The sequence below is a fragment of the Python bivittatus genome, unplaced genomic scaffold (assembly GCF_059951505.1).
Source record: "Python bivittatus isolate LINGU-HERP-01145 unplaced genomic scaffold, Pbiv_v1 ctg000850_np1212, whole genome shotgun sequence".
Lineage (NCBI taxonomy): Eukaryota > Metazoa > Chordata > Lepidosauria > Squamata > Pythonidae > Python > Python bivittatus.
The window spans coordinates 50,097,533-50,106,520 of NW_028277112.1; positions in this window are offsets into that span (position 1 = coordinate 50,097,533).

Consider the following 8,988-nt stretch of genomic DNA (forward strand, 5'->3'; position numbering starts at 1 on the left):
AATGTCATGAGAGTCTCTTATAATTTATTTCTACTTCGTTGTTGTTGTTCAGTCGTTAAGTCGTGTCCGACTCTTCGTGACCCCATGAACCATATTGCGCCAGGCCTTCCTGTCCTTCACTGCTTCCTAGCAGTCCAGGGAACTCTTAAGAGTCTTCTCCAGCACCACAGTTCAAAGGCATCAATTCTTCGGCGCTCAGCCTTCTTTATGGTCCAGCTCTCACGGCCATACATTACTACTGGAAAAACCATAGCTTTGATTATGCGGATCTCTGTCGGCAAGGTGATGTCTCTGCTTTTTAATATGCTATCTAGGTTTGCCATAGCTTTCCTCCCAAGGAGCAAGTGTCTTTTAATTTCATGGCTGCAGTCTCCGTCTGTGGTGATCTTGGAGCCCAAATAAATGAAGTCTGTTACTGCTTCCATTTCTACCCCTTCTATTTGCCAGGAATTGATGGGTCTGGATGCCATGATCTTAGTTTTTTTAATGTTGAGTTTCAAGCCAGCTTTCGCACTCTCCTCTTTCACCCTCACCAAGAGGCTCTTTAGTTCTTCTTCACTTTCTGCCATTAGGGTGGTATCGTCCGCATATCTGAGGTTGTTGATGATTCTCCCTGCAATCTTAATTCCGGCTTGTGATTCTTCCAGCCTGGCATTTCTCATGATGTACTCTGCATATAGGTTAAATAAGCAGGGTGACAGTATACAGCCTTGTCGTACACCTTTCCCTATTTTGAACCAATCGGTTGTTCCATGACTGGTTCTAACTGTTGCTTCTTGGCCCGCATATAGATTTCTCAGGAGACAGGTAAGATGGTTTGGTACCCCCATCTCTTTAAGAATTTGCCACAGTTTGTTGTGATCCACACAATCAAAGGCTTTTGCATAGTCAATGAAGCAGAAGTAGATGTTTTTCTAGAACTCTCGTGCTTTCTCCATGATCCAGCGAATGTTGGCAATTTGATCTCTAGTTCCTCTGCCTCTTCGAAACCCAGCTTGTACATCCGGTAGTTCTCGGTTCACGTACTGCTGAAGCCTAGCTTGTAGGATTTTGAGCATATTATTTCTACTTACACAAACAGTATTCAAGAAACCTATAAAATACATTGAACATGATTTAGAAAAAAAGAATACCATAGAAGGAAAGCTAATGATGTTTAACAAGAACTATTAGCTTTAATTCATTACAATAACTATTATCAACTTCCCAAAACATTTCAGGAACTACAAACCCTTGTAATTATGTAATCTTAGATTACTAGTTTGAGCTTATCAGATAAATTCCAACTTGCCTGCTGCATACAGTGATTTATCTCTTGCCTCAGAATATATTAACATAAGTCACTACAATACACCAGGAATATGCAAATTACCCCAATGAATCACATTTCATGTCACTGTTTGAACTGGTCACACAAAGTCCAAATTCCTTGCTGCTCCCAGTGACTTAGTTCACAGAGTATGCAAAATAACCTAATGACTCCAGTTAATACTAATCAGTACACAAAGTGAGTGAAGTATATATTATAAGATGAATTGAGTAGTGGACTGTTGATCATTTCAACTGATTCTCCCCACAGCTTTCATTAAGCATCTTTAACTGAGTCATAGTTTGGATTGTGCTGTATGCATATGCATAAAAATAAAATTTACTGATTGCTTACAGCTTTTTTTTAAAGTAGTTTCAAACTCCAGGTGATTTTGTGAAAACATATCAGAAATAATACAGAAATGGTTTGCTACTGCTTTGTTCCAAGATGTTTCTTCAATTCCTAGTTAATTCACATTGAACAGTGTGCAAACATGTGGTTAGGAAAAAAGGCACCAGTAATGTATGCTGTGTTTGAGATTATGTAGTATGTTTAAAACTGTTCTTAAAGTTGCAGTCAAGGTAAAAATACACAGTGTATATATAGCCATTGGTAAGTACTCCATGCTCCTGCAGTGCGGGGTATGTCAGGGCTCCAGTCACTTGCCTCTCCTCTTTAACATCTACATGAAACCATTGACCAAGATCATTTGATGGCACAGGGTGCAGTATCATCAGTATGCTGATGATTCCAAGTTATACATCTCTACCCTGGACCAGGCAGATGATGATGTTCTGGTGCTGACCCAGTGCCTGGAAGTTGTGAGGGTCTGGATGGGGAAGAACCAACTCCAATTCAACCCTGGTAAGACAGATGGCCTTGGGTTTTCAGCCCTCCAGGATCCGGTGATGTGTCATCTTTGACTCTAGACGGGGTGACACTCCCCTGGACTGAGCTGATGTGCAATTTGGGGTCCTTCTACACTCACAGCTCCTATGAGGGGCTTTGCCCAGATTCATCTTGTGCGCCAATTGTGCCCTTTCTTGGACTGGGAGGCCTTGCTCATGGTGACTCTTGCCTTGGTCATTTCCTGGTTAGACTACTGCAATGCACTCTACGTGGGGCTGCCCTTGAAGACCACTGAAGATTGTGGTGGTGCACACAGTGCTGGACACCCCTAGGTTCACCCATGTTACAACATTGTTGTGCAAGCTTTCTTGTACCAGTTTTCTTCCAGGTACAATTCAAAATGCTGGTAATCACCTTTAAAGCCCTATATGGCACAGGGCCAGGTTACTTGCAGGAGCTCCTCTCCTCGAGGGTATCTGCCCATCCCACCAGATCGGATACAGTAGGCATTCAGCAGGTCCCTTCCTTTAGATATTGCCATCTTGTAGGACCTAGGAAGTATGCCTTTTCCATGGTGGCCCCTGCCCTAAGGAACACCCTTCCCCTTGAGACCCCTATCCATTTAACCTTCCAGAAAGCCATGAAGAGCTGGAGGTCTGAATAGTATTCTTGCTCCTCTGATTTTTATCAAGTATGTTGACAATATTATCAGTGTAACTAGGAGTAAGTCACTTATATGGTGATCTTGTACTGGACAACTAAGGTATCTAAGGGTTCTCTGGCTATATTGTGAATTGTCTATTGCTTCACAATTTCAACCAAATAAAATTAAAAATCTGCGATAATCAGGGTTGGAACAGCTACAGCTGAGTGAGAAAGGATTACCCACCTGCTCATTTTCTGCCTCAATTTCAGTCCCCACTTCACCCCCAGATCTGTATTGTCAAGGCAAAGAAATCAAGGTATAGGCCATCAAGCATAATTTGTCCCTCAGATTTGCCACATTGTATCTCTTTATGTAACTATTAAGGAGAAGATTATTGTTTGTAGGTGGTATCATTACATGGGGTTAAAATAGTTCTGCTTAGAAAATCTGTGGGCAGTATCTTCATAAAATATAAGATAGTTAGAAATAAGATCCTGGGTTGCGAGTCGAAGTACTTGCTGAGGTCAGATTTGTTGGAAAATCTGTAAGCTGTAGTGCAACGCATTTGGAGGGCCACAGGTTGCTGTCTAAAGCTAAGCCAAGCTCCCCTAACACCGCATGTGCAAGATGTTGATAACCACTGTCCAAATTTTTCTCTACAGCAATTGCCTAAGGAGAAGATGATTCTTTTTTGAAAGCAAAAGGTTTGGTTTCCCAAAACAAAACAAAACCCATCTCTCTCTAGTATTAGAAAGTCGAATCAGAGAACTTTTGGAATGGGATGCTGTAAGTGCTCTTCAGATGATTTTTACACAAAGTGCTAATACAGTTGTCAGTTCACTACAAACTGGTATCTGTTTAATAGCTGGGTATAAAGGAAGATCCCATTGTCACAGTGCAATGCTACTAGTATTTAATAGTAGAGTTACTCAGCAGTAAATTCAGTTATTGGTGCAATGGCTAGAAATGCCTCTTATCATGTTAAACTGATAAGCCAGCTGTATTACTACCTAGACAGGGTTCTGCAGTGAATTTGGGCCTGGGAGAAAATATGGAATTTTGAGATAATCTCATAAATGCTGTGGGGATGTCTATTCATAGCATAGTGGCCTAGTTACCTGAAATAGCTGGAAAATACCCATCTTATTGAAACAGGGTGCTTTTCCTCTGTATGTTCATGGCTACTTGTCACATTAACTTGATTTTGATGTTATCAAAAATACATGCTAGGACTCTTAATACTACAAATACTTTGCTAAGATTACTTTCAAATTACTGTTCGATACAAAAGCATTACTAACAAAGTACTTTGTTAGCATCTTCTTTCAGCAGCTAACATGTTGCTTTGTGTTTTAAGAAATCTTGCATGGGTATAACCTTGTACGGTATAGCTATACAAGTGGGCCATTAAGTAGAAAACAAGCATGTTTCTTACACGCTATGCATTATATCTAACCTTAACTTTCATTCTGGAGTCAGACTGCTGGCTACAGCAGTATTTCTCAACTCAGCAACTTTAAGACGTGTGGACTTCAACTCCCAGAATTCCCTAGCCAGCATGGCTGGCTGGGGAATTCTGGGAGTTGAAGTCCACACGTCTTAAAGTTGCTGAGGTTGCGAAACACTGGGCTACAGGGACAGTCACTCCAGATCATGTGGGCTTTATGTTGCCTTATTCCCACTAAACAACCAAGACACCAATCCTATAGTTAAAATTATCATGGTGATCAGGAAGAAAATCCCCCTAACAGTCATTAGAGTAGCTGATGACAGTAGTCTTTTTGCACAAATTGTTTCTGCTTAATGTTTTTAGGCTTACCAACAGAAGTTCCAAAAAGCTCTGGCTGTTTGAACCACCAATTAATTTAGTTTCCTTTTTCTTCCAAGACGTTCCTGCTTATATTACCAGGTATGATTTTGGCACAAAGCAGTGGCAACCTGCTTCCTACATTGATCTGTCCTCCAGTACAAACCCTCTACTACATGTGCTGCCTCTGCTGAGTCCAAAAAGCCAATCCCGTAACACACAGATACCCCTTCTCCCCTGCAACTGTTTTGAACTTTAACATGATGGATTATTTAACCTCAGAAGTCTGTTTCTTTAGAAAGAGGCAGAACTGCTTTGAAAAATACCAAGGCGTGATTGGCAAAGGAGACCTCTCTATGGCAGTAAAAGAAGCTGTTTACTTCACAAGAAGTAATCCAGAGGACATTGGCTTAGGAGAAAATATACAACCCAAACCCCTTTTGCAGACATGTTTATTATACTACTTTGTGCAGTTTATCTAATTATTTTCATTGTAACCTTTTTCAATAAGCCCTAATGGAATATCCACAGATACGGTCATGCAAGTCTTGGAATAGATTTGGACATGCAGATTGTTTATACATTCTGTTGATGTTCTTCTTCATGATTTACTTTTATTAAACTTGAAATTTATTTTAACAAGAGATTTAACTGTAACATATTTGGGGTGGGATGGGATATAGATAGAAGGCTGAGATGTTTGGGACTGGATAGGGAGAAATTTTTAAACTTTTTTTAAAAGGTTGCTTTTAATAAATAAGTAGAAAGCAGATGTGCTTATTAGAATGCTCCTGGGCTCCATAAAGACCCTGTAGACATTTTCAGAAAATTGTTTGAAAATGGGTACATCTGCCCAGAATTAAAGATAAAGATATAATTGGGGGGGGGGGTATGTAGAGAGAACTCAGGAGAGCAGAGTATTGAGTAGGTAACATGAAGCCTTTTAAAAATTGGTGTTTTGTATCTTGCCAAACCTTTAGTGGAAGCCATTTTCAGAACAAACAAGCTTTGTCCCTAGGGTAGCCATTTTTGAGAATACCTAAAAATGCTGTTAGAAATTCAAATGTGTCCAGCAGCCTAAAATGGTTGCCTATCCCTGGCTTAAGGAATCCTCAATGCAAGCATTAATCATGATAGATACATTTCCTGGAATTTTTCCATCATAATCTAGTTTTTCATTGCAGGTGTTCTGAGATTCCTTCTCTGTCTGTATGAGACACTGTTGAGACCATTACCCCTATTCAGTGAGCCATGTGAAATATCTTTGGAGCTAAAATATGTCTTTGCCACACTTAGCAGTTGTAGAAATACTTTAGATTAGGAAGTTCAAAAATGAAAGCAGAACTATCCATGTTTCCATTAGATAATTTTGACTTGTCCCTCAAATGAGGAGATTCCACATCCCACCAAGAAGCAATAATAGGGCATTTCATTTACTGTAGGAGAAGAACTAATTTAGCCTACCTATGCTGTATCAGTAGGAGAGTTAAAAGCTCTACTTTTAATATACTTTTGCTTATAATTAGGAACTTGGGGGGCTCTGTGTATAATATGTGGGAATATGTTCTGCTGAGTGTATAGGATCAGGTTGTATAGTAGTCAAAACAGTAAACTTTTAGTATTATTTGGTTTTATGGATTGCATAAAACTGTTTAGATCCTGATCTTTAAAGCATTGTTTCTCAACCTTGGCAACTTTCAGACTGGTAGATTTCAACATGGCTGGCTAGGGAATTTTGGGAGTTGAAGTCCACCCATCTTAAAGTTGCCAAGGTTTAGAAATACTGCTCTAAAGCATACCACAGTCATAATGAAAATAATTATACATGTCCCGTCAGATACATCTGCTATTTGTGTTGTTGTTTTCTTTCCTTTTGAAATGCATATCTTTCAGCCTCACTGTAGATTCCTGACTTTCTCTTCACAAGTCATCATGTTGAAATCAGTGGGAATGATCACAATTCCTAACACATAAGACTGTTTGCTAGAATAGAGACAGATTTTAATAACAATGTGCATCTTTGATGAAATATAATCCAGCTTGCAATTTAATCCTCTATATATTTGCTCAGAAATTTTACTTCGTTTAATGGGATTTACTCACTATTGCATACATCTAAAATTTCATGAAGGCTATGAGCTATATGCTCCCAGTATTTGGAGTAAAAATAAATACACTGACTCTGATCTGATATGCCAACAATAAATTAGGATGATTCCCTAAGTGTTAGCCATGCTAACCTCTCGTGGAAAAGGAAAAAAGAATGAAATACAAATATAGTATGATTTTTAAAAAATTATTTCCACAATTTTCTGCTGTTGGAAAAGTATAAATCGATACCAGAGTCAAGTAACCTAATGTAAATTCATAGGATCTGAGAATGAAGTTGTTTCTGGTTGGCATATGTAGCAAAATCAGAGGAATTTGAACAGAAGTGGCATAATTTCTTCTAAGTTCATTTTGGGGATATATTTATTCTGAGTTTACCTCTTCTCTATTCTTTTCCTGAGAGCATGGTATTTTAGATAAGGGGCATAGCAGTGTCAGCAGTATATATGTGTGTGTGTGTGTGTGTATGTCTCAAAATAGGCAAGATAGCAATTATGGCAGCATAGTTGAAGCCCCACCTCTTTTGTGTATGCAATGATGTCACATACATGTACAAAGGGGTGGGGCTTCAACTGTGGTGCTGCAACTACCAATATGCCTATTGTGACACAGCCTCCCCCCCCTCCCCAGATACTGGTGCAGGGGCAGTATTATACTGCCTCGTTTATACGTAGGACCACTTGAATATTTAATATCTTCAGCTTAAGGGTTATGCTTATTATTATTATTGGTGGTCCTGGACTTGGTCTAAGAAGATGTTTAGAATCAGGTTTTCAGATGGTAACTGGAATTACACACTGTACTAAGACAAGGATGAGCAGGTCCCAGCTGCCTTTTGTGGTCTTTTTTGTGGCCTTAACTTCCTTTTGACTATAAGTGCTGTAAAATAACAATATGGTTTTCAGCCATTTTGAACATGCTTTGTTCATACAGCTTTTTTCTTTGATACAGAACAAAAATTACGTACAATTAAAAAGCATGTCCAGGATAAAAAAATTGAGTTAATATTTTTGTAAAATAAATGGAATACCTGGTTTTCTATTTAAATAAGAACATTCAGGCCAGCTAACAATAAAACAAAGCACTAGCATTCAGATAGTATAATTAAAACTTAATTTAAAATACATTCATAGCAAGACCAACAATTTAAAAGGCTAGGTTAAAAGTGGTGTCTCTCAACATCTCAAAACTGGATAGAACGGAAACCAAAGATACCTCCTGAGGATGCACATTCCATAGTTTAAGAGAGACATAGAAATCCCTCTGCTGTGATTGCAAGAAAGCAGGCTTTTTTTGAAGTATTGGCTCATAAGAGTGTATCTTATGAGCAATGAGAAGTAGAGGGCTGCAATTATTTTCATATTCATGCACATTCATTCAACATATGGATTCTTACTTGCTTTTCCATTTTTTAAAATTTATTTCCATTTTTATGTATGTGGATGTGCTTTATGAATAAATCGTTTTGTTGAACTGAAAAAAGAAATCCTTATATTAATAAAAACCCATGGAGCATGCCACCAGTTTTTAAAATATGAACTGACAAAATCTCTATTGTCATTTAGCACTACATAATTATTGTGGATTTACATCACTATAGCCAAAAGATATAATATGTTTTGGTGTGCTTCAGAAAATTTTCACTGTTCTCTGAAAGTCACAGGAACAAGATCCTTTTGAAATATGATCTGCATCAGAATAGATGTCGGACCGTGCATGTTGAAGCAGACTGACTCTTGTGCAACTGTCAGAAAGTGAATGCACCTGGTTAAAGTTCTCTGGGACTGTAGCTGTTCAGTGCAGTTTATCAGTGGAATCTCATCAGCTGGTGAAGAACAAAGTTCAGAAGCCTGCTGATTCAAACAACTGCTGTTTGCACAGACCTCTGTCTGGTTAAAATGAGCTTCATGCTCAGGAGCATAGTCCACTACAAACGTGCCTCATACACATGAAAAGCCTGGAGAATATATGACTTTGTTAGAACAGGACGCTGGAACTATTCCAAAATAAGTGTGCAATGCTAAATCAGTGAACTAGTTGCTTTTGATCAAGTTTGCAATACAGTCCTTATCTCTGTCCCATCAGTGATACATCAACTTTGCCCAACCTGTAGATAACACTGTAAGGCAAAGGATGCCTTTGGATAATACCTAATGTGTTCATCAGAGAGGTTATATAGTCGAAAGTACATGTCCTCCTGGGTTAATCCAAAAATTGCAAAAAAGTTAATTTTGGAAGGAGAAAACATCTCTGTCTGACTTCATTGTT